This window comes from Rhinopithecus bieti, unplaced genomic scaffold (assembly GCF_001698545.2).
Source record: "Rhinopithecus bieti isolate Rb0 unplaced genomic scaffold, ASM169854v2 scaffold_20819, whole genome shotgun sequence".
Classification (NCBI taxonomy): domain Eukaryota; kingdom Metazoa; phylum Chordata; class Mammalia; order Primates; family Cercopithecidae; genus Rhinopithecus; species Rhinopithecus bieti.
In genome coordinates, this window is record NW_016809904.1 from 619,328 (window position 1) to 645,322 (window position 25,995).

A 25,995-nucleotide genomic window follows, 5' to 3' on the forward strand; every position below is an offset into this window, starting at 1 on the left:
GCCTATTTCTGATAGAGGGGTATTGAATTCTGCACCTAGAATAGTGGACCCATCAATTTCTCCTTGCAGTTATATAAGTTTTTGCCTCTTGTATTTTGATGCTATGTTGTTAGGCACATGCACATTAAGGATTATTATGCCTTCTTGGAGAACTTACTTCTTTATTATTATGTAATTCCCCTCTTGTATCCCTGATAATTTTCCTTGTTCTGGAGTCTGCTCCGTCTATAATTAATATAGCTACTCCTGCTCTTTTCATGTTAGTATAGCATATATTTCTCCGTCCTTTTACTTTACGTGTGTGTGTCCGTATTTAAAGTGGGACTCTTGTAGACAACATAGAGCTGGGTCTTATTTTTTGATCCACTCTGATGAACTCAGTCTTTTGATGGGTGCACTTAGACCACTGATGGTTAAAGTGATTAGTGATATACTTGGATTAATATCTATCATATTTGCTACCGTTTTCTACTTTTTTTGCCTTTGTTTGTTACTATTATTGTCTTCCACATTTTTCTGCTTCTTGTAGTTTGAATTGAGTATTTTATATGATTCCATTTTCCTTCTTTACTTCACCTATCAATATTTACCTTTTATAACTTTTTTTTAATGGTTGTCCTGGAGTTTGGATCATACAGTTGCAACTGATCCAAGTCCACTTTCAAGTATCACTATACCACTTAGGGAGTAGTGCAGATGTCTTATAATAACAAAACAATCCTAATTCTTCCCTCCTATTCCTTGTATCACAGTTACCATTCCTTTCAATTATACATAAGCATATATAGAGATAGATAGACACAGGTATAAGCATACCTAATTGAGTATGTTGTTGCTATTACTATTTTGAACAAACTCTTGTCTGCTAGGCCAATTAAGAATAAGAAAAATAGCCAGGTATGGTGGCTCATATCTGTTATCCTAGTGCTTTGAGAGACCAAAGCAGAAGGATCACTTGAGGCCAGGAGTTTGAGACCAGCATGGGCGACATAGCAAGACCCCACCTCTAAAAAAAAATAGCCAGATATGGTGGCATGCACTGGTAGTTCTAGCTACTCAGAAGGCTGAGGTGGGTGGACTGTTTGAGCCTAGGAGTTTGAGGCTGCAGTGAGCTATGATTCTGCCACTGCACTTCAGCCTGGGTGACAGAAGACCCTGTCTCTAATTAACAACAAAAAAAGAATAAGTACAATATTTATGTCATCTTCACTTATTCATTCTCCACTGCTCTTTCTTTATAGATCAGTTTCTGATCAATTTTTTTTTTCATCTTTCCAAAGCAGTTCTTTTCACAATTCTTGCAAGGTGGGTCTACAGACAAAAAATTTCCCATTTTTTGTTTATCTGAAAAAGGCTCTATTTCTCCTTCATTTTTGAAGGATAATTTTGCTGGGTAGAGTATTATAGATTGGTGGGAGTCTTTTTTCTCTCAGTACTAAATATTTCATTCTACCCTCTTCCTGTTTGCATGGTGATATAGTTTGGATATTTGTCCCCCTCCCAAAAGCTCACGTTAAAATGTAACTGAGGCCTGATGGGAGGTGACTGGATCATGGGGGTGGATCCTTCACGAATGGTTTAGCACCACCCCCTTGGTGCTGTCTTCATGATGGTTTGCTCTTGTGAGACCTGGTTAAAAGTGTGTGGCTGTGACACCTCCTTCAGCCTTGCTCTTGCTCCCACCACGTGACACACCTGCTCCTCCTTTCCCTTCGGCCATGAGTCAAAGCTCCTTGAAGCTTCCCCAGGAACTGAATAGATACCAGAGCCATGCTTGCACAGCCTGCAGAACTCTTGAGCCAATTAAACCTCTCTTCTTTATAAATGACCCAGTCTCAAGTATTTCTTTACAGCAAGGTAAGAAGAGCTTAACACTCAAGGTGTCTGATATGGTTTGGCTATTTGTCCCCACCCAAATCTTATCTCGAATTGTAATCCTCAAGTGTCAAGAGAGGGACCTGGTGGGAGGTGGTTGGTTCATGGAGGAGGTTTCACCTACGCTGTTCATGTGACAGTGAGTTCTCACGGGATCTGATGTTTCACAAGTGTTTGACACTTCCTCCTTCACACGCGCTCTCTCTCCTGCCACCATGGGAAGAAGATGCTTGCTTCTCCTTCCGCAGTGATGTCAGTTTCCTGAGACCTCCCCAGCCATGTGGAATTGTGAGTCAATTAAACCTCTTTCCTTTATTAATTATGCAGTCTCACGTATTTCTTTACAGCAGTGTGAAAATGGACTAACACCGTGATTGAGAAAAAAAATGGATGTCATTTTTATCTTTACTCCTCTACAGGTAAAGTTTTTGTTCCCTCTGGCTTATTTATCTTGGATTTCCTGCAGTTTTAATATGATATGCCTCTGTGTAGGTTTTGGCATTTATCCTGCTTGGTATTCTCTAAATGTCCTGGATGTGACATTAATTTAGAAAAATTCGGAGTCATCATTGCTTCCAATGCTGCCTGTGCTCCTTTCTTTTCCTTCTGGTGTCCCCTATGCGGATGGTTTTCCCATTGCCCTTTGCAGTCGTCCCCCAGTTTGTGAATAGCATCTCCTGTTTTCATGGTCTTTTCAGTTTGCTTTTTCAGTTTTGAACTTTCTATCATCATAGTCTCAAGCTCAAGTATTCTTTCCTCAGATGCATCTGGTCTATTGATGAGCCTGCCAAAGACCTTATTCATTTCTGCTACAGTGTTGTTGATTTCTAAGACTTAAAAAAAAAAAAAAGTTAGTATTCTCATCTCTCTGCTTACATTTTTCACATATTCTTTGTATGTTGTCTTTTTTCCATTAAAGCTCTTAGCACTTTAATTATAATTTAAAAACATTCCTGGTCTAATAATTCCAACATTCTTGCTACACCTGACTTTGGTTTTAATGCTTGTTCTGTCTCTTCAAACTGTGTTTTTGCCTTTTAGTATGCCTTGTAATTTTTTTTGTTGAACTCTGGATATGATGCACTGGGTGAAAGGAACTGCTGTGAACAGAGGCCTCTAGGGATGTGGGTGAGGTGTGTGGGAGGGGAACTGTTCTATAGTCCTGTGATTAGGTCTCAGTCTTAGTGAGCCTGTGCCCCTGGTCTGTGAAATTCACAAATATTTCCTTTCTTAGGTGGGACAGGATGACTGGATTGGGCTGGAGCTAGATATGTACCTCCCGCAGGTTGGTTTGGCTCTGATCAAACCCCTGTGGGTGGGCTCTGGCTACCTGGTTTCTTGTTTAGGAGAACAGAATGTTCAAGTGTCTTTCAGAATGGTTCCTTTTTGCCTCCCTCTGCCAGAACCATGAGGGGACATTTCTCCAGTATTCAATGGGTGAACCTGGAAAAGCTCCAGGAGGCAACACTCACAAGTGTGGGGCCCTGTGAGCTGCTCCCAATGCTCAGGTTTGGCCGCACTAAGCCTCCACCGATTCCTCAATTACGGTTCAGGTCTCCCTGCCCCAGTGCCGGTTCCCACAGAGGTTTTGGCTCACGTGTTTCTGCTCCAGTAAGCTGTGATTCTCTGTATTTGCCTGTTTCTCCAATTTATTAGGCAACACTTTACACTGTGACCTCACTTCTCTGACAGATCTAAGAAGAGTTGTGGATTTTTTGTTTGTTCATCTTTTCACTTGTGGTTAGGATGGAGTGGCGACTTCCAAACTCCTCACATGCTGACTGAAAACCAAATGTCAGCTTCCTAATTATTTTTAAATTTTTGTTGATACACTATTTGCTTATTAGTTCTATTTTTGTTTTAAGTGGTGGCTCCAGGATTTACAATGTTCACCTTTTGTGTATCACAGTCCACCTTTGAATAATAACATCCAAGCTCAGGTTAGCAGAAAGAGCCTTGCAAGAGTGTCCTTCATTCTAATGCTTCATGCCTTTGTGTTTTTGTTCTCATACATTTTACCTCCATAAATGCTGTAACCTCTAGAACACATTATGATTATTATTCCTTTAAATAGCCAGTTATCTCTTTAAATCTTATTTTAATTTTATTTTCGTTGACACTATTGCAGATAGAGTGACCAGAACCATATTTACATCAATTATCTTCTTAAAAGATTAAAAGGAAGAGAAACATTTTTCTTATCTACTACATACATACTATGTCTGGCCTCCTTTATTTCTGTAGATTAGTTTTCATCTGACATCACACTCCTGCCTAAATAGTCCCCTTCTGCGTTCTCGTATTGCAGGTCCTCTGGGTTCTCTCAGTGTTTGTTTATTCTACTTCCAGTTCTAAATGGCCTCTTCCCTGGATAAATAATTCTGGTCTGTCTTCCTGCCTTGCTCTTTAAGGATGCATCTTCACCGACGTCTGGACTGCGCTGTCTTTATGACTCGTCTGTTGTCATCCTCATCCTCAACTCTCTACCTGCTTTTTCTCTGGCTGCTTGGAGGGTTCACACTTTGTCACCAGTTTTCAGCAATTTGATTCTGGTGTCCCTTGCTGTGGTTTTCTTTCTGTTTAGTCTACTCTTGGTTTGTTGAACAACTTGGAGCTGTAAGTTTTTGTTTTAATCATATTTGGAAAATTGACAGCCATCATTTCGTTAAATACTCTCTATCTTTGTCTCTCTTTCTCTCTCCGTCATCTCTACCTCTATTTATACAGCTGCAGATGTGGATATCCACATACACATACCTGTGTCTCCTACTGGTTTCTGTGGAGAACCCTGACTGACATAGTGTGAGAAGAGGTACTTTGCATTTTATGTCCTTTTGTACTTCTTAAATTTCTTAAAGGTTATATTAATATTGAATCTATTTTAAATTACTTGAAACTTTAGAAGTTTTAATTGAAATAATTTAAATTTAGTTTTTTTTGAAATTTTACTTTCAAATAGAAAAAAAATTAAAATCATGTAGTCAGCTTTCATTTTAAGTAACAGCATAGTGCATTTGCACCAGAGTAGCTGGCCCTAAATGTTTCATGGAATATTAGTGACTAGTCCTTCCAGAAAAGTGGAGGGCGGGTGATTTCACGGTCAAAACAAAATTTAGTAAGCACAGGATTTAACCAGAAAGCAAAACATGTTGACCTTCGATTCATGCTTTTAACATGTTAACCATCAATCAGCCTTGACATTCCAAGCTTCCACCCCTTCTTGAGTAAGCAGCACAGCCAAGCGCCTAGATTCTCACTTGAAGGATGTCTAGAATCAGTCATTCATTTAAAAGTCTATTTTAGTTTGGAACTTGAGATACCGTCTTTTCCTTGTGTTGTCTGATACCTGCTGGGTGGGGTAAAGAAGCAAAGGTGTTGAGCCGAGAAAGCGAAAGTTAAACTGCATGTCCCCACTTTCTGCTCCTGTGACGTTTGGAATTTCACTCCCTCCCTCCAACCGTGGTTTCCTTGTCTGTAAAGTGGGTGTAACAGCGTCTTCTTCACAGGCGTGGGGTGCAGACTGGTCATTTTGCGTTAAAGCACCCGCCACACAGTGGGCATTTTGTAAGTGGCAGCAGCGGAAGCAATGGGGTATCGCTAAAACAGCATTGCATTTTCTTTCAAAAGACAATAAAATCTACCCAGGAATGTCATTTTTCACCTCATCTGTCGCTTTTCACCCGCCAGCGTCTCTGCCTCTCCTGGCACCATCTTCTCCCTATTCCTCTGAAAGCTCTTACTCTTTAAGGTCGGAGAAAGCTCTTACTCTTTATACTCTTTAAGCTCTTCACTCATGTAAAAGACGGAACTCTCTGAGAACCCTTTTGTGGAGCGGTGGATTGAGACTCCTTTAACTGCTGTTACTTCTTATCTCCAGCCCGGGCCCTTCCCACAGGGCTGGTCCGACGATGGCCACACTCACCCCCCATGCCTGGCCTCCACCTTCCAGGGCAGTGCATCCCTGGACCAGCCTCCCTCCCTCCCTGGGTCGGCCTGAGGCCGTCTCCCTCCCTGTACCTCTGGCCAGCCAAGGCCATTCCAGAGACATGCTGGGGAGAGCTGAGGCTGTAAATCACCTTCCTCCTGTCCTGCCTGTCCTGGGCTCAGCTCCATCTGCCCCTGAAAGCACACGGTGCCGATTTTCATGAGGCCCCTCTTGTCATCGCAGGCTGTGATTTACAGACGTGCCCTCCTGTCTTCCCTGGAACCCCTGGGTCGCCTTACAGGAGCCTGGTCTGCAGGCCAGGCCAACAGCCCCTCTGCTCCCCGCATCCTCCGTGGCGTCAGCCTTGCTCCCTTGCTTCTTCTTTTTTTTTTTTTTGGTTGTTGTTCTCTGGACAAACAAATCAAACGGACAGGTCTGGAAAAGACATCTGTGGCGGGTGTCTTTGCAGACTTCCCGGGAGCCCTGCTCTGGCCGAGTGCTGCTCTGCGGGGGTTACCAGAGCAGTCCCGGTGAACAGACCTCCAGGCAACAGCAACGGGACCCCCCCCAAGTGGGGCCGCTCCTCAGGGGCGATGACAAACCATCCTCGGCCCAGGCTCTGACCCCGGGGCCCCTCCAGCCGCATCTGGGGGGACGAGGGAGGAGGGAGGGGCGAGCGGCAGACGGCCCTGAGCAGCTGCGTGCCTTTGTCATCCCAGCCTGGCTGTCACCGGTGCCTGGAGTCAGGTTCCTGGGCTCAGCCACTCACCAGCTCGGCGCCCTGCCATGAGGGGTTGAACTGTGCCCTCCAAATTCATGTGTTAGAGTCCAAACCCCCAGTGCTTCAGCATAGGGCCTCTTTCGGAAATAAGGTCATTTCCAAAATGACCATTGTAGCAAAGGCATCCCTGGCCATCCTGGGATGCGGTAACTCATTAGTAAGCTGTGAAACAAGTTGAGAAGATTGGGACCAGTGGACATGTTTGGTTTGGTTTTTGTTTTATGGAATAAAATCAGAAGAAGATACCAGAATGTGTCCCACGCGGCCAGGCCAGGGCGGTTCTGTGCAGCTCCTGGAATCCGCAGGTGTGCGTCTGAGCCCCTGTGTGATCCCCAAGAAGGACGCGTTTCCTGCTGTGAAGCTGCCGCTCCGAGAGGTCCTGTCTCCCAGGTGCCGTCAGCAGCGGCTGCTCCATTCTCCCAGCACTCGTCCCCGTCCCGGTTGCGGCCTGCGCGCTCCGAGTGGATCTTGCCTGTCTTTTGGGTGCCATTTCCCGGGACCTGGGCCGTGTCAGCAGGACCTGGAATGCTGGAATCTCAGCTCTGCCTGTTCCAACAGCTCCGTCTCCACCCAGAGCCACCAACGTGTCCACTGCACAGAGAATTCCCACGTCACCTTCCTGGCTGCCCATCCCACCTCACGCAGCTTCGTGGACCCCAAGTGTCTGCTGTCCAGCTCTGGGACACTGGACGCCAGCGATGTGTTCCCAGATGGGCTCGGCCACAGGACTGTCTCTGCAGCGAGTGCCCTCAGAAGCACCAGGAATGGCCTGCCTGCCGCCCTGTCCAGTGGGTCCTCCACCCGCCAAATGCTCTCCCACCCCCAACCCACCGCGTCGGCACCCAAAGCTGAGACAGAGCAGGGACCCCTCTCAGGAGCCTTACCTCCCACCCCAAGCATGAAAATAAACTAAGGGAAAATGTTGACTTCTTTCAGGTGACCAGCTCGCCCTGAGAAGTAAATGAGCAACTTGACAAACAAGAAGGGTCACAGTAGCTTAAAACAACAGCCAAGGAAGCGGCCGTCACGCAACGTTTAGCTCCCTGTAGAAACTACAGACCCTCTCCACGATGTGCCGGGGTTGCTTTTCAGAAACCCAGACCAAACGGGTCCCCTGCTCGCAGACCTCGCAAAAGGTGCAGCTGAGGCGGAACTCTGAGCCCATCCTTTGTTCTAAATTTCTGCCTGAGGGGTCTGCGGGAGGCCACGCCCATGAGCCAGACCAAATGTTCTTTCCTGCGGATCCCAAAAGTTAGGCAAACCTTTGCCTCCTCAATCAACTGCATATCAGAAAGTCTTTGAATCCACCTATGACCTGTGGGCTGCCTTTCAGATCGAACGGGCAGACGGCCCTCATGTGCTAACGATGTATGACTTTGCGGGTCACCCCTGCCCCGTGCCTTTAAGAACTCACCTTTAGGCCACTGGGCAGGTGGGGGCTGAGACACCAGGTGCCTGAGACTCCCAGCTCGGTGCCCTGCAAATTAGTGCCTTCCCTTCTCCCACTGCAAACCCCACGTGAGCATCTGGCTTTGTTATGTGGGGAGAGTCGACCCCAGTCAGGTCCAGTGGCAGAGCCCTGGTGTCTGTCTCCTCTGCCGAGAGCCCCCGTCCCTGTCTTCGCGAGTCTCCGTCCCCCGCCTTCCCCCCTCCCAGGCTCTCAGTCCTCCAGCATTTCCCCCTTCTCTGCTTCTAAGGTGAGTTCCCACAGATTCATTAGGTACAAATCCTACCTCAGCAAGCGTCAAACCCTACCTGAGCCCCTGCAGTGCTTCTGAGAAGGGAAGGTATGTGTGGAATCCCAGGCCTCGCCCTCCCTGTCCAGAGCCGGGTGGTCTCTCAGACCTGCCTGCTGTGTCTGCAGAGCCAGCTTCACCCCTCCCCAGGCTCTCCCTCCCCCGGGCCCAGCACAGGGCTTTGGGAAAGGAGATGCTGGGCAAGTGTTTGCGGAGAGAGCAGATGAAAGCTCCACACTGAAGACTCAACACCTTCACTGTGTGATAAAGGCAGGGCTGGCCCTGGACAGAGGGACTGCCAGGTGGGGCTACTGAGAAGGCTGGGGCAGGGGCGGCAGGCGCCAGTCTCTGCTCTGCTGCCTAACTCAGGTCACCTTGTGACTCCTAAAGACTCAGGGCTGGATGGTGGAGGTGGGAGCGGGGAAAGGGGCTTCCTTGAAAAAGCACTTGGTTCTGGAGATCCCAGCAAAAGAGTGGAAAGCGGAAGGCTATGCCTGTCAACGGAGGAGGTGGCAGGCCACGTGCTTCTGCAGAACAATAGGAAAACAGGCCCGGGCGGCAGAAGCCAGGCCTTTCATCTCACAGGGGCAGTTGAGGGAGGAGGCAGCGTCCCAGGCTCAGGAGCTTCCACTTTCTGCCTTCCTTGACGCTGTGCCTTGCTCCTGAGGGAGCCAGGAAGATGAGAACTTCATAGGGAAGGAACTCAGAGCTGGTAAATAGGGAGGGTGTGGGGCACAGGAAGGGCAGGCAGGAGGCCTCAGGCAGCAAGCCCAGCCCAGGCCGCACAGGCACCCTCATGGATGGAGCATGCGGAGACCAGACCACGTCCACACAGAACCCAACCTGGCACGGTGGTCTGGGCTCTGTAGTCCCCAGAGGCCCTGCTGCTCCAGGCCTGCCTCAGCCGCCCCCTTGAAGTGAGCACCCTTCACCCCGGGGCCCGGCCCTGTGTGGGGCTCAGGTAGCGTTTGGCGCTTGCTGAGATAGGATTTGTACCTAGTGAATATGTGGGAACTCACCCTAGAAGCAAATCAAATCACCTTCAGAAGTGAGCAGGCAGGACCGGAGGCAGGTCTGGAGCCCCGGTCTCCATCCTACGCTGTCCACACCTCGCGCTTCTGCACGGGGCTCGGCAGGGTCCGAGGACTCCAGCGTGGTCTGTCAGGCGCGTCGTCTAGGTGAGGGCCCCCAGCACACTTTTAGTTTGATTTGTAACTTTAAACACAGGGCATATGGGCTTCTCTTTCCCCAGCTCCCACAGTATGTGGAAGGTCAGCTCAGAGTCCGGCACCACCGTTCTCTATGAGAACTTTGTGGTCAGACAACATGGTTCAAAGGCAACCTCCTGCCGTGCGGGCGCTCACCGAGCCGCACTGACCTCCATTTCCTAACCCGGAAAATGAGTGAGACCCTGCAGAGACGTGGGGCAGGATCACGGCCGACGCAGAGCCCCATGGGCTCTGGCACTGGGCTGGGTTGGGCAATGCCCCGAATTCATTTTCCTGGAATCTCAGGGTGTCACTGTAGTTGGAGAGAGAGTCTTTGCAGATATGGCCAAGTTAAGATGAGGTTATTAGGATGGGCCTTGTCCAACGGCTGGTGTCCCTAGAGGAAGAGGGAAATTTGAACACAGATGCGGGTAAACGCCCTGTGAAGATGGAGGCCAGGGCTGGGTGGCGGCGTCTGCAGGCCGAGGAAGGAGTCGCCAGGAGCACTGCAGGGCAGAGTCTCCCCGGATTCTCTGGAGAGAGTGCGCCTGGCCTGCCAGGCCTTGGCTCTCAGGCATCCCGGCTCCAGGACGGTGGGAGGCTGCATCCCTGCTGGTCCAGCCCCTGGGTTTCTGGAACTTCTTTCAGCAGCTCAGCATGTAAGAGCCACAGTTCCTCCGCACCGCCCACCCTCAGGCTATGTGGAAACCCCACTCTCTTATGACCAGGCAGACTCTGTGCTTTCTAAACGATCGAGAATGGTATCCCCTGGGGCTGGCAGCTCCCCTGCACTGTGCCCACACCCAGCGCCCGCTCAAGGTCCAGGCCAGCTCATCCTCCCTGTGCCGTGCAGACCCCTGGACCTGTCAGGTCCCACAGCCACTTCCGGGCCAAGTCGGTGGAGACCCGAGACCATCGCTGCTGTTTGTGCCTCACACGGTTTTGAATCTCCAGGGACCTCGGGGAAGGTGCGGTGAGATCTGGACTCACTGCTGATTGCTGGAGATGTGGGCTGAGGTTCAGCTGCTTCATGAACCTGGGAGGTCCAGGCCACGGGTGAATGTGAGCTGGCCAGAAACAGTTCCCCGAGGACACCGAAAAGCTAGTAATGAGATGAGAATAGGTGCAGCTGGCGGCTGCTAGGTGCCACCCTGCCCTGACCCAATTCCCTTGGCCTCAACAGCACCCTCGAGGATGGGAAAAGGCTGGCGGCATGATGGGGAGGCCCTGGCATCCCCTTCTGTACCAGGCCTGCCCCCGCCAAGTGTGTGCCTGCCCCCCATAACCTGGGGGCAGGTGGGCCTGGGCTGCATTAACCCTGTTACCATGTGGACCCCCCGGGCACTCTCCTGGGTGGAGCCCACAGGGCACTTAACTTGGTTTTTGAAAAAAGACCTGCGACTCCCCGCATTGGTCCCTCCCTTTCACTCTAGGCACATCTCCAGGCCAGAGGGTCCCGACTCCAGAGAACATGGGGCAGTGAGAGGGCAAGCGTGGGGACAGGCGTGAGTCTGTCCACTGTGCAGGTGTCGGAGGTGGTCCAGCCTGAGGAATACTGCATGCCCTCCCTAGCAAGGACCGAAGTGTGTTATGTTTGCTTGACTCCAGAAAACATAAATCAAATCCAAGAGGAAGAAGACCTGAGTGGTATTTACAGCTCAAATCCAGCCTTTTTTGAACTCAGCTTCCTCCCTCACTGAACGGGGATTGTGCGGTCAGCCTGAGTGCAAGCCAGGGTCAGCGGACATCCCTGCCCACGGTGCCCTGCAGGGGGCGAGACATTCTACCTCAGCTTCCCGGGGCCTGGTTGGTCGGGAAGTCTAACATCCCGGCCTCTTTTCCTGTCATAAAGTCACCCCGCGTGGTGTTGGCAGATTTGCTGTACAGCTCAGCATTGGTGGGGCCCCTGGAGCTGTGGTGGATCAGCCACCTGCCCTTCCAGGCCTCCCAGCTCAACAGGTTGTGGGTGCCACTGGGACTCAGTGCTCCCAGGACACTGGGGCCTCCGATGCACCTGTGCCTACTTGGACAAAGCTGCTCAGAGCCCAAGACTCCACAGCTGCTCCAGCTCAACCTGGGCTCCCTCGTGTCAGCCCTGCTGATGCTGACCTGGCTTTATTTCCATCAACAGACGGAACACCCAATCACAACACCGTGAAAAAGGAGCAGGCGAGGAAAACCATGTTTGCTTGCACCAACGCCCTGGACTTCTTGGCTGAAACTGAAGTGGACGCTGAGGAGAACGCCTGCCACATCCTCAGGGACCGAGCCACTTCCAGGTCTCACCAAGGAGAAAGGCTCTGCTTTCCACAGGTGCCTTGGGTGGAAATGCCCTGTCCAGCCATGAGACTCACGCAGAGAGTGCGCGAGTCTGTGCCCGGGGAGTGTTCGTACCCATCCGGCTTCAGAAAACAAAGAAAAATCACCTTTACCTACTGCTTTTGGTGTTCAGGTATATCTGAAATGTATTGTTATGATTATGATGGGTTGGAGAGGTCATCATTTCAGGATATGACTGAGTTGAGTAACACAGGCCATGAGGTTCTCTCAGCTTTGTGGGACTCAGAGGTGCCACACTGCCATGTGTCTGAAGGCCACCACGAGGTCCCCAGAGCTCAGGAAGAACCGCGTCCCTCTGGGGAGGAAATGCGATTTGCTCTGGCTTACAGGCCTGTGTTCGTACCCACGTATCACAAGGACACGGTGGGGCTGTGAGGCACGGGCACATTTCACGAAAGAGAGATGCACCACGACCGTGAACCAGCAGCAGACACAGGACGTGCGCCAAGACAAACACGGCCCAGGCTGCCAGGCTCTCTGCTCCCGGGCAAAGCCTGATTACCAGATGGGGCCAGAAGGAAACGGGCGGACCCGGTCGCTGTCCCGTGGGCCTGGTCGTCGTCCACAATGCAGCCAGGGCTCGCCCTGTGTTCCGTGTGCAGTGTCTGGAATTCATTTCTGGCTGCTACTGACGCGGAGTCGCCGTTTATCTGGACGGAGGAAGCTCCTGTGAAGCCGCGCATCAATGTAGATCTAAATCCCACGTTCCCTAAAGGAGGAAGCGTGGAGGGCTCCAGGCCAGGACAGGCGCCCGTACACAGCCCGTCTGCAGGCCTCGCTTCCTCCAAGGGGGTGCCGGGCTGACCCCGTTCTCCTCCAGGCTGCTGAGACCAGCTTCTGAACCAGCCCGGGCAGCGAACAAAGCCCCAGCCAGAGGTGTTTCAACAGCAGATGCCCATTCCCCAGCTCAGGGCTGCAAGCCTGGGGTCAAGGTGCCGGCAGTGGAGAGTTCACTGAGGCCTCTTCCTGGCTCACTGAAGCGCCTTCTCGCTGAGCCTGGCGAGGCCGAGGAGGAAGCCAGCACTACCTTCTTGTAGGGACAACGGTCCCATCCTGAGGCCTCCACCCACAGGACCCCATCCAACCTCAGCACCTCCCAAAGACCCCACCCCAACACCGTCACAGTGGGCTTAGGACTTCAACGCACGGGTCTTGGGGGATGCATTTCAGTCCACAACAGCCATAAGCCAAAGAATTCCTTCCAAATTCTTACCTGGTTAAGCCAGAGGCTCCTCTGGGCATTGCTGCTGCCCTAAAGGGGCTGGTGGGCCGCAGACGGTGACAGGCCAGGTAGCAGGACCCCCAGGTCCAAGAGTCCTCGCCGTGTCCGCTGTCCTGTACCTCCTCCACTCTTCCTACGACCTGCTCCTACCTATGAGGGATCTCACATGCAAAACGGAGGGAGTTGTAGGGGGTTGTGGGGGCCAGGGATGAGGGATCTTTCTGATCAGAGGAGAAGACGAGCACATGAGGAGTTAAATATGTCCCTGACCGGAGGCAGGTGTGAGAGGCTACCTGCTGCCAAACACCTGCCGTGAGTCTTGGGAGCCCCAGACGGGGTCCCTGACTCTGTAGCTGGTACTCCCCTCCCTCCCCACGAGTCCTATAAACCAGGCTTAATTCCAGTGAGTGTGTGTTTGTTCTCAAAGCTCCCCATTTGCCTCAGAAGAAGGAGGGAGTCGTGAGCCCGGAGGACAAGGAGAGGTCAGGGGTCCACATCAGAATTAATGAAGCCTTGGGGACCTCCATTCACTCCCTCCACAAACACTGAGTATTCTAGAAAAAGGCCTCATGCTTGACGTGTGGATCTGTCTGAGAGTGTTTTATATTTTTCTCAGGTTTCTAAGCATCGTTTCGAAACCTCATACAAAATTTAAAGTTTCAGGAGTTGATAAATTACATCCCAGTGGAAAATAACCCCCAGAGGTAGATAATTCTCTTTAGAGCGGAGATTAGAAATTGCCATGCTGTAAAATTTCAACCACAAATAATAACATCACTATTAAAAATAAACGTCATTATCTAGGGAGCTCACCAGGTTCCTTCTGTCTCTGACCAGTGCCTGACTCAGCACAAACAGACCCAAGCGCGAGGATGTCTGCTGTGCGGGAGGCAGCTCCAATGGAACCCAGGAGGAGAAGAAGAAAAGGGATTTTTGTGCCACACCCCGCAGAGGCCCAGCCTGCAGAGAAGCAAAGAGCTGCCCCCAGGGTCCCAACCCCGGAGTGGACACCGTGCGCGTCCCTGTCGGTCTCTGGGATGCCGTGGGGTGACGGTCAGCAGACACAGAGGGCTATGAAGGGAAGGGGCCCGGCACCTGATTCTCCCTGAGAGGCCACACAGCATCCCCATCAAAACCCGCGTCCGTCTCCACCGAGGCCAAGTGAAGCTGGTGTTTCAAAAAGGAGGGAGTGAGGAAAATAGTTTGTATTAAAAGTTTTTTTATAAAAAAGTAGCACAGTTGGGGTGAAAATAAAAATATATAAAAGAAGTAACCTATTTTCTTGCTTTTTGTTTTTGCTGGAGATGCCATTTCCATGCCCGGCTCTGGCACTGGCCTCTCTAACCCTGCCATCCTCTCGGGGTCTCCGGGCTTCTGAGAGAGCCGCTGACTCCATCCCTGGGTGCAAAGAACACTCACTGTGTGCCTGAAGTAGCTTGCATTGTTCCAGAAAGCAGGCATGGTTTACAAGAAGCCCAGGATGGCTCTGAGAGCGGAACGCTGAGAGGAAGTGTGGGTCAGTCGTGTGCAGCAGGACCAGGAGGCGCTGCGAGCCCCAGATCACCTCTACCGCATGTGTGCTCTGACCCACCCACACAGGCGTTCAGGGCCCCACCAGGCCAATCGCATGAAAGACTGGCTCAGACGGCGGCAAACCCTGTCAGGTCAAAATGAGTAATAACATTTCTAAAGCAACAAGGCTACAAAGGAGGCTGGACTCACCGGATCCCGGGAGGTTTTCGAGGCCCAGCGAAGCATGTGGGCTGGGGGGCTGCACGAAGGAGCCGGGAAGCCAGCACGGTGCTCATCATCCCGCAAGCGGCATCCCAGAGCCCCTGCTGGTCCCAAATCTCTGACCTCAACCCTCAATTCTTGTCCTCTGACCTGAGACTCTGACCAGAAACCATGAGTGCGTGACCTCAGGCAGCCTGAGAGGTAATTCCACGGCTTCTAGTTGGGTGAGCATATCCCCTTAGCAGGGTCAGAAAGTCCTGGAAAGGAGACAGGGGTGTAGACAGCCAAAGAAGAAAATTCTCTAGCTGATTTGATAATCGGTCAACTGGACTTGAAGCAATGAGCTGTGTAAGAGTTTTGATATTTTCATTTTTAAAGTCATCTGAAGTTTATGAGCATGTGAAGTGTAAATTTGTGAGCTTATCAAAATGCTTAAGAATGTTAAAGTTTTAAAAAGATTAATCTTTTCATCAGTGTTTAAATACTTAAGGCAATGGTTCCCAACCAGGGGTAACCTTGGCGCTGTGGGGAGATAATTTTTATTGTCACAACTGGGAGGTGCTGCTGGCCTCTAGGACCCTGTCGTAGGACAGCCTTCACAACAGAGGATTACCCGCTCAAAACATCTACAGTGCTTGGGCGGAGAAACTCAGATTTGAGGAAGTCACCTTTGAGTCAAGCAGCCTGTTTGTAAACGTTCTTTAATTGCCTGAGAAGATTTTATTCGTTAGATTTACAGTTTTCCCTTGCTAGGGGTTTGAAGTACCTAAGAAAATCAGATATGTTAAATTTATGATGATGGTGTGAAAAGCAACGTCTGAAGAAATTTTATCAAATAACTGGTCCAAAATATGTATTTAAATTTAATCTGCAAAATGTATACACTGAGTATTAAAGAAACAGGAAATGAGTGTTTTTAGTCTTCACATCAAAATTGCTCTATTAATGAACAAATAAAAGTATAAGTTACACCTGCAAACTTAAGAGAAATGGTTTTACAATGTACACTTGATGCATGCCATTAAAATAAGAAAAAGCCTTCACAGGAGAGCAGGCAAGGCAGCCCTCTGTTGCAGAGCTGGAAAGAGGACGTCTTCAGGGCACAGTCTGCATTGCTGACCCTGCAAGGCAAGGGCAGTGGCAGCCGCCTCCAGAAGCTTGTATAAGAGCTGCATGGGGGATGCAGAGCACAGGGAGAACCGGTGCCCAGTGAGCGCTACTCATCGCGATCCTCAGCCTCTTGATGACACCTTTGGGGAAGCTGCTGAGAGTAGGGCGGAGTTAGGGGACAACAGAACCCCTCCCTCTGTGGGCCCCCAGGATGTCCTTGGGAGGACACATAGTAACCAGAGCCAGCAGAGCCTGAATTCTCCCCAGCCCTGTGACCCCAACCCTGTCCACTCACCAGACCTTGCTTTAGCCCCAAAAAGTGGGGGTCATTGTCTGGACTTCATGGTGGAGGTCACTGAGCCCACTGACCTATCCATCCTCACCCCATCACTGACGTATCCAGCTGACAAAGGCAGATCTGTTCTATTCTGGCCCGAACCTCTTCCCCTGCTAGGATGCGTAAGATTGGGGGTGTCAAAGATCAACAACCATTCTCATTCTCTTGGGATTTCCCCGGAGCCTTTGGCCAGACACCAGGAGGCACTAGAGGGTTTAAGAATTTGCAAGACAGTTGACTCCCTTGGTCACATTGGGGTTCAGCCAGGCCTGGAATCCTCTGGGATATCTCCCCCAGGAAGGCCTTTTTACTTTCAGCACTGACACTGATGGTTGTAGGTGATTAAATCTTGCTACTTCAGGGAGCTGACTGGTGCCAGAAAATTCCCTTGCTATAAAGCAGTTCACCTGCAATGCTGAACCAAACATTTTTTGAAATTTCAGTTCACATTTGCGGAATTAAAATCCTCAAAAGGAATATAAAATGTAAAGATCCATAAAGTATTATCCAAAAAGAGAGAGAGAGTCATTGCTGCTATCCAGATATCAAGGTGCAATAAGTCCTTCAGCATCTCACAAAAGATAGGAACAGATGCCATTGTAATTCTTGCTCAGGAGGGCATGAGGACCAGTGCCCAGCTCTGTGTCCAGAAGTGGGTTAAATTTCCACCCACCCTACAATAAGCACACAATAAGTATCTATTATATGTCTAATACATGTAGCATATATTAGGGATTTTTTGGTAACAGAGTTAAGAAGTATTTAGAGGGGTAATGATTTCAGAGCAACAGTGATAGAAGGGTGTTTCCCAACCAGCATCTCCCTGAAGACAGGAAAACTCTTTATGTTCCTCATAATGGACACCAGGGGTGAGAAAAGTGAAGAGGGAATCAGAAGAGAGAGGAGAATTCATCACAGTTAATGTTAATGAGGACCAGGACGGAGGCGGCCACAGACCCGGAAAGGAGGTGGATTCTCTGTGTTACTGCTTCCCTATCAGCCATGATTTCTCACCCATATTAGTCTAGACTCCGCCTCCAGAACAATCCTCCAACCCCCATTTCACCAAAACATGCTGGAAAAAGTAACTCCATATTCAAATACTTGATACAGACGTTTAAGTCCTTAGCATTTTTTGCTTGTCTACTGTATTAGCCACAGTTGACAACTCCATCCTCACCGTTGACCTCCACATCCTCACTGTTGGCCTCTCACCCTCACTGTTGACCACCCGTCCTCACTGTTGACCTCCTATCCTCACTGTTGACTCCCCATCCTCACTGTTGACCTCCTATCCTCACTGTTGACCTCCTCATCCTCACTGATGACCTCCTATTCTCACTGTCAGACCTCCCCATCCTCACTGATGACCTCCTATCCTCATTGTTGACTTCCCCATCCTCACTGTTGACTCCCCATCCTCCTTGTTGGCTTCCTCATCCTCACTACTGAACATTTCTTTCTCACTATTGACCTCCCATCTTCACTGCTGACCACTCCGTCCTCACTGTTGACCATTCCCTTCTCACTGCTGACTGGCCCAGTCTCCTAGAACTACTCATTATCGCTGATGCCCAGTGAGGATGGGTTCTGCTTCTGAGCCTTTTCATTCCTTTCATCTTCACCTCCTTCACATCCATCCCTTTGCTTTATCCATGATTGACACTTCCCACCTCAATGGCCACCACTGCAAAAATGAACTAACCACCTTTCACCCTAAATTTGCTCTAATTCTGATTTCATTGTGTCAATCAGTGGCAACAACCACCAGGTACCCAATCCCCAGGTAGGAACCTGAGAATTATCCTCAACTCATGCCTCTCGTTTGATCTCATACCCTGTTCATTTGACACAGCTGATGGGAGCAGACGGAGCTGAAGCAATGGATTGTATTGAGAAGAGTAGGGTTTGAGGGATGCGATGCAGTGTCACCAGCCGTAACGAACAAGTGGGCAGAAAGAATATAGTGATATGTTTGAGCCTTTGTAAGCCCCACCTTACCTTCCTGAAATACAGGAAGCACACCGTAAATAAAGCTGAACATTTTTTTCTGTTTTATAGTGTTGCTGTGGCCCCTCCATTGTCATGCATATATAAGTTATTGTTCTTATCAGTGCTAAATGTAGGATGGACCCTTCAAGCTACATTTGCCCCTTTTAGATCTAAGACTGACAGCTCATTAGACTGGACATAAATGAGTGTGTCCCTTCACTCTGGGAACAATACCAACACCTTAGGAGGAAAGGCAATGCATGGACTGAGATAAAATGTTATGTAAACATTTTACTTCCTCTAGGGTTGAAAATCACTTATCTCTACCTCCATATTCCTCAAGTTAAATAACCTACATGCAATGTCCAGTTAACCTCTGAACAGTTAATTATTTCCATTCCTATACTACTGAAACAATATTAACTAATACACATGTATGATGATCAATATCTGCGCATGAAGTTGTCAATCCGGGAAAGCTTTCTCTGAGAAAAGGGGAAAAAGTTAAGCCTGGAAATTCACCTCTGAGAGACGTTGTCTGTTGTCTCTCTCTTCCCTTCCCTTCCCTTGGGCTCCTCTACCATGTTTCCATCAACCAACAGAACATGCTGAACACGGGCTTTGCAAGGAACACCCACTGTGCATTTCACTTCTTCCTCCTGTGTAAATTACTGTGGATCCACTCTTGACCAGGGGCCACTTGGCTGGCAAATGAGATATTGCAGCTTACTCATAAGTGATGTTATTTATTAACATTCTGGTTTTCCAGGAAAACATTTAGGATGTATGTGGAACCCTAGAAGGAAGAAGCCTGGGAGTTTCCAGTCTATGTTGTTGATATTAACCATCATTAACAAACATTTGTTAATCATCAACAAAAGGTGAGACTAGGTTGTAATGTAACTACTTCATGAGTTTTTGAGGGAGATTTTGATAAATTGAGTCCCAAGAGAATGAGCCCAAACCATGAGTCAGAACATGGCATTTCTGTACATTGTGGGTGCAGCCAGTGAGCCCACCTCCTGATAGAACAAAGCCTGGCAGGAGACAAGGGCTGTGCTGCCTGCAGCTTTCCCCTTCTGCCTTCCTTTGAAGTTGATGGAAATGTCTGACTTTTCTTCCAAGACCCACAAGAATCATCCATTGTGGGGTGAGTGGAAAGCTCTTCGTTGCCACATGTTTGGCACAGCACCCAAGCCCGCACCACCTGCCTCTGTCACCCACCAGCTTCCTGAGCCACCACACTCACTCCATGCCCCATCCTATTGCTTCCTAGGATGCCCTGGCATCTGTGATCTTTCATACGCGAGAATCATCTCTGAACGTGGCATTCACCTGTGACTTGCTTCCAACTAACAGAATATGTCAAAAGGGATGGGATGTCCTCTGTGTGACTTAAGTTATGTAAAATTGCAACTTCGGTCTTGCTACGGCATTTTCTGCCCTGATGGCTTTAATGAAAACAGCCAAGAAAGAGGTCCACACGGGAAAGAACTGGAAGCAGCCTTCAGACAACCAGCCAGAAACCCAGGTCCTCAGCCCAGCCCCTGTCAGGGCCAGAACACTGCCAAGGCAATGAGCTCGGAAGCAAGTCCCTTTCCAGTCGAGCTGCCAGATGGGAGCACATTCCTGGAAGGCACCTTGATGCCAGCCCTGCAGAGAACCCCGTGAGCTGTGCCCAGATTCCTGTCCCACAGAGCCTGTGCAATAACAAATGTGCGTTTGAAGGCCCTAGATTTGTGACAACATTGCTACATAGCGATGGATAACCAGCACCGTGTGTAATAATCACGCCCAGCACAGAGCTTGCCTTGGAGGCTGCACACCGATTTCAGACACGTCACCAGCTCCTCCTCTGACGTCGGCTCCAGGTGCACAGCATGCCTCCCTCATGTCATCCTCTGTCCTTCTGGCACATGCTTTGTTTTCCTAAACATCCTTTCGTCGCTGAGAACCAAATATCATGCACAAGAGTCATGGGCTCTGTGAAGCGACGAGACCCCGTGGGCCACACTGAGCTCCTCGTCTCCGAAAGTGATGGAGCAGAGTCATGCTGCCCGTGAGTGAGACAGAATTCCTATCTCCGACATGACCTCCAAGCATCCTAGCAACTTGGAGACCTGGGATTCCAAAGACAATTTTGACCTACAAGATGTGAAAATAAAATGAAGAAGCTGGTTTTGTCTTTAACTTCATACTTTGGTCCTAAAGAACATGAGGTCCTGGGGCAGGCAGAGTCATACTGACCATCTCTGAACACCTGGCTCTTAATTCAATTCCTTGAGCATAGCAGATGCCCAAAATTGCCATCTTATTGAATAACTGAACTTCAAAAGTTTGCTGGCCATCATTCAACCAAACATAAGACTTTCCAAAAACAGCATTTTGAAAGACAATGCCCATTTGAACACTTGCCTTTATCTTTACTTGAAATAAATAACCTCATTACTTAGTAACTTCAACTAAACAATGATGTATTGGGCACCTTCCATATGCCTGGAACTGGGCCTGTCACTGGGGGCAGAAGAGGAACAAGTTATGTTGTTCTCTTCAGGAGGGCATGGGCTAAAAGGAAGGTGTGAGTGTGTGAGTGGGTGAGTGTGTGTGCACGTATTGTAAGGTGTGATTGTGTGTACATGTGGAAATGAGTGTGGTGTGGTTGTGAAAGAATGTGTGACTATCCTGTGAGAATGTGTACATGTGTGTTAATGTATGTGAGTATATGAGTGTAATGTATGTGAGTAGATACATGTGAGCAATTGTGTGTAACTGTGTGTGTGCATGCACACATATGTGTGTGTGAAAGCACAAAGAAGCCAGTACTGGGTCGGGTAGGGTGCCAGGGAGTGTGAGTGGAGTGCCCCATGTGGCTGGGTCAGGTGTGGTCCCAGCAGGCTGCTGGGGAATTTCTGTGTAGCTGATGGGTAGGCAGTCAGAGAAGTGATTAGTGGCGAGTGCTTGGTGTGTGAGGCAGTGGCACAAAGCCTATTGCTCTGTTTTCTCTTTACCAAATGCCAGACAGCAGCAGCAGAAGGGTAAGAGAAGCAGGACCCAGCTTCACGGGGAATGGGTAGGGTGTCAGGTTCCAGCAAGCATTTTAGAGCCCAGGGTGGGCTCAGGCTTCACACTCAGATCTCAGATTCTGGGTTGGACAAATGGGATCCAAAATTTTCCGTGCCAACTGAGCTAACATGGTGGGTATCAGAAACACCCTGATGCCCGGGAAAGAAGTGACGCCTTCACACTGGGAGATCAGCATCGCGATTCAAACCCTCTCCTTCCCTTCCATGGGGGTCTTCCCATGCAGGAGGCCTGGACCTCTTGGAGGAACCAACGGTGGCCCCTGTTCTGGAGTTAGAAAGGCAGAACCACTGGTTGAGATCACAGGCGTTGGAATCAGATAGGTCTGGGTTTGCATCCCAGCTCTGCTATGGGATAGATTTTCTCTCCACTTTCTCACTTGTGAAATTAAAATCAACCTCAAGGGAATGGAAGTTTGGGGAATGATATACACAAACATCTTGATAAAGAGCCAGGGTCATAGTTAGCTCTAACAATAGTTGTCACCAACATCATTGCCATGATTCCTTTCTTAGAGCCCTGGTGTCACCCAAAGCACTTTTGCTGCTGGGCTGGGATCCTCTTTGGTCTGGAGCAAGGCAAAGGAAGGGTTGAGTTTATGAGGGTCTCTAAGATGCAAGACAGGGTCTTTGGGGCAATGGGAACTCAGAGCCTAAGAATTTTTCCAAAGAGGGGCAGCTGCATGAGAAAGGAAGACTAAGCAGAAAGACTGTGGGCAGGGGTCAGATAAAACTGCCCTCCAGTTACAGCTCCCACACCTTAGAGCTGTGTGACCTAGGCTGGCAAGGTGCCTGACATTTTTATGATTCTGTTCCTCAAAATAGTCAATCGTGGCAGTAACTCTTTGGGAGGAAGACTATTACATGGTAGAACAGCTTGGTTTCAATCCTGCTTCTCACCTGGTGATGATGGTGATGACAAAGATATTGATGACAGTGAATGTGATGAGAATGATGATGACGGTGATGATAATGGTGGTGACGGTGATGACGGTGATGACAACTATGGGAAAGTCACTTGGCTTCTCTAGATTTTGGCTTCATCATCTATGAGATGGAAACAATAAACAAGATCTTTGGCATCTTCTAGAGTTTTGGAAGAACTAAAATACTCCATGTAACGTGTTTAACACAGAACCTAATGTAAATGCTCAAAACTGTTATTAGCATTGGTGATGTTGATGATGGTAGTGGTGATGGTGGTAATGATGGTGGTGATGATGACAAAGATAGTGAAGACAGTGAATGTGTGATGATGATGGTGATGATGATAAAGACAGTGATGAATGTGGTGATGATGATGATGATGGTGACAGTGATAAAGACAGTGATGAATGTGGTGATGATGGTGATGGTGGTGGTGATGACAGTGAATGTGATGATGGTGATGGTGATAATGATAGTGATAATGGTGATGACAAAATAGTGATGACAGTGAATGTGGCGTGGATATGATGGTGATAAAGACAGTGATGAATGTGGTGATGATGGTGACGGTAGTGGTGATAAAGACAGTGATGAATGGCACGATGATGGTGATGACATGAATGTGATGATGGTGATGGTGATAACGACAGTGATAATGGCGACGACAAAGACAGTAATGACAGTGAATGTGATGAGGATGATGGTGATGGTGGTGACAGGTAAAGCTCTCTTACTTGGCGTCTCCTTATCCAGTTCTCTTCATTACATGTTCTCTTTGGTTCCTCTGTGATCCCAGGGCCTGGCGTCAGTGGTATTCTGGAAGCTTCACCACTTAGGGGCATTCCTGTAGTGCCCACATACCCCTGATCTCCTCAGTAGGGCTGTGTGCTGACCAAGAGTCATGTCCCAGACGGTCTATGCCTGTTGCAATTATGTCAATCAATCATTATGAGTTAGACCCATAGAAAGCACCAAATACTTTTTGAATTAACAACTTGTGTGAAACATTGCTATATGAGTATATGAAGGAAAAGTAGTTGTTTCTACGACAGCTAATACAATTGTCCTAGAATGACTCTTTTAAAGTGAGTGGATAAAAAACATTGTGTGATCAGGTGTTGGTGAGGCACCTGCAAGCCCCTGGCCCCGCACAGTGAGGACACGGAAGGCTCCACACTCAGGCTGCTCTGCGAGCACCCCATGTTGAGTCCACTTCACAGGGAAACTGGAGACCCCAGTCATGCACCATTGCAGCGGTTTGTACAGAGAAAATAGTGCAAAACACCAGTAACAACAGTGAAAGTACTGGCTCTCTGTTAAAACATTTGAAAGTAAGTGTCCATGTTTTCAGAGAAATTAAGATATTGTAAAACTTGTGTCAGAGTTGTCTTAAGACTTAAATTGACTCTGACTGAACAATCAGAGGCCTCCAGTTGTTGGATGAATGACTTCCCCCCAGGGTTAACTGAGCAGGATCAAATCCCAGCCAACAACGGGGCTGCGCGGTGTCTGGGACCCCCTCTCCGAAGGAGCCAGGCCTGCGATGCGGCTGCCTGAGCAGAGGACTGCCCTGGGATGAGACTAATTTCCGGACCTCCGGAGCAGTGCTGCGGGTGAGCGCCCGTGTCCTGGGAGCCGACCCGGCCACGCTCCTGCACCTGGGGCCTCCTGTCCATGGCACTCCTCTCTCTGAGTCCCTGGAGGCTGCCTTCCTCCCCATCCCAGGCAGCCCATCGCTGGAAACACGGACTCTGAGAGCAGCCTGACCAATGACCCTGGGTGACAGATTAAACAAATATGTAAAAATTAGCTGCAAAACAAACTTCCTGGGCACTGACCTGAGCCTTTCCCTTCCCGCAGCAGCCCCTGCGGTGTCAATGTCACTCTCCCTGAGGGACCCACTCATGCCTCTGCCAGACCAGGACTCAGAGTGGATCAGAAGGCCCTGCCTGGGCCCTTCCTGCTTCCAGGAGGCATGTGGAAGCCTCTGTGGGGCTCCTCTCTTGGGCCTTCCACCTCCCCGAAGGCTGCTACTCCCACCTCCTAAGCCTGACACCCACCCACAGGGCATGAACTCCTTAAGCCTCAGTCTCCCCATCTGCAGCCTGGCACTGTGGGCCTTCCTCCTTCACAAGGCTCTCCTGAGACGGTGCCCAGAAGGTGCTCAGAGCGTGCCTGGGGCCCAGCAGCGTATGTGCCAGCCTTGCTCTGCCACCAAGAATGGCTTGGAAAGCCACAAAGCCTCTGGGGTCCCCAGGCTTGCAGAAGCCCCTCCTCTCGGTGCTGCTCCTGCAGTGGTGGTTTCAGTGGAGAAACCCACTGCCAGCCCCTCTACCCTGTCTGTCACTCACCAGATGCTTGGCCACGCCCTTCATATTCATTTCCCAGTTTGATTCTCTTACCAAGCCTCTGAGGGAAACTCTAAAATCCTATTTTATCATAGCTCAGGCAAAATCACAGCCAGAGCATGGTGGGAGTGGGATTCCAATGCTGCTCCATAGTAGCTCAACCAAAATCACACAGCCGGAACGTGGAGGACTGAAATCATGAACTGATAAGACCCGCCTGTGAGCTGCAGATGAATTCACCATCAATTGCCCATCGGCAAATGGCAGCGTCCTCGCTGGCTTTCCCCACACTTTTGTGGGATGCTTAATTTCGTAGGACGTGCCGGCTACACAGGGTATAACCCTGGAGTCAAGGGAGCCCATGTGAGAAGCCCCTCAGCAGAAGGCCACATCGTCACTGCCGCTCACAGCCATGTTATCACTGCCACTGATAGCAATGCTGTCACTGCTGCTCACGGCCACGTCGTCACTGCCACTCACGGCCATGTCGTCACTGCCACTCACGGCCACGTCGTCACTGCCACTCACGGCCAGCGGCATCCCTGTGCTTCCAGGTGCTTTCTGGGCATGAACGGGTTACTCGTTCCCTTTTCTCTCAGATTGAGGAAGTTCCCAGGAGAAGGAGTCGTTAGCAGGACTATAAATTTGACATTGCAATAGAAAGTCCTAGCTAGGGGACCTGTGACCCATGAAATTAGATGCTCTTATCTGTGAGTCTGTCCAGGGTCAGGAGGAAAGGCAAGCCCCACACACCAGACATTGCCACCCGATGCCTTCCGGTTGGGACAGTCGTAAATGAAGCCATACCCCATGTCTGCATTTCTAAAGAACGTGTGTGGCGGGGGTGGGGGGCAGGTAGGTGCAGGCCTGCAGCGGGTCTACATGCACACACATGCTCTGAACACATGTTCGTCAAATCCCCAAATCCACAGGAGCTGTTAGTGTTTGTATGATGCAAACAGTTCCCCTCCCCGCATTACGTGACCCTCCCAAAGCGCACACACATTTATCTGTCACCTGCTGTGTGCAGAGCATGCAGAGATGAGAAAGACGTGGCCTTGTCTGGCATTGCTGACAATCTGAAGACTACTCAGGCTGACAGGCTCCAGCCGCACAACTTCCATTCATGTGCAAAGGACTATTTGCAACATGGAATTGATCTCCTCTTTAATCAGGTTTAACAGACCTTGGTACAGGTTCGTGTCCTTCTTAAAATACTGGACAGAGCTACCTGCCAAAAAATTCCTGCACAAGTCCATTGATTCAAAGGCAGGACACGTGATCACAAACCTTTGCATATAGCATTTGCCTTCACGGGTTATGTGGATGGAACGTCCCAGGGCTGGGTAGAGTTTTCAGTGTTCATCCAATGCACAGCCT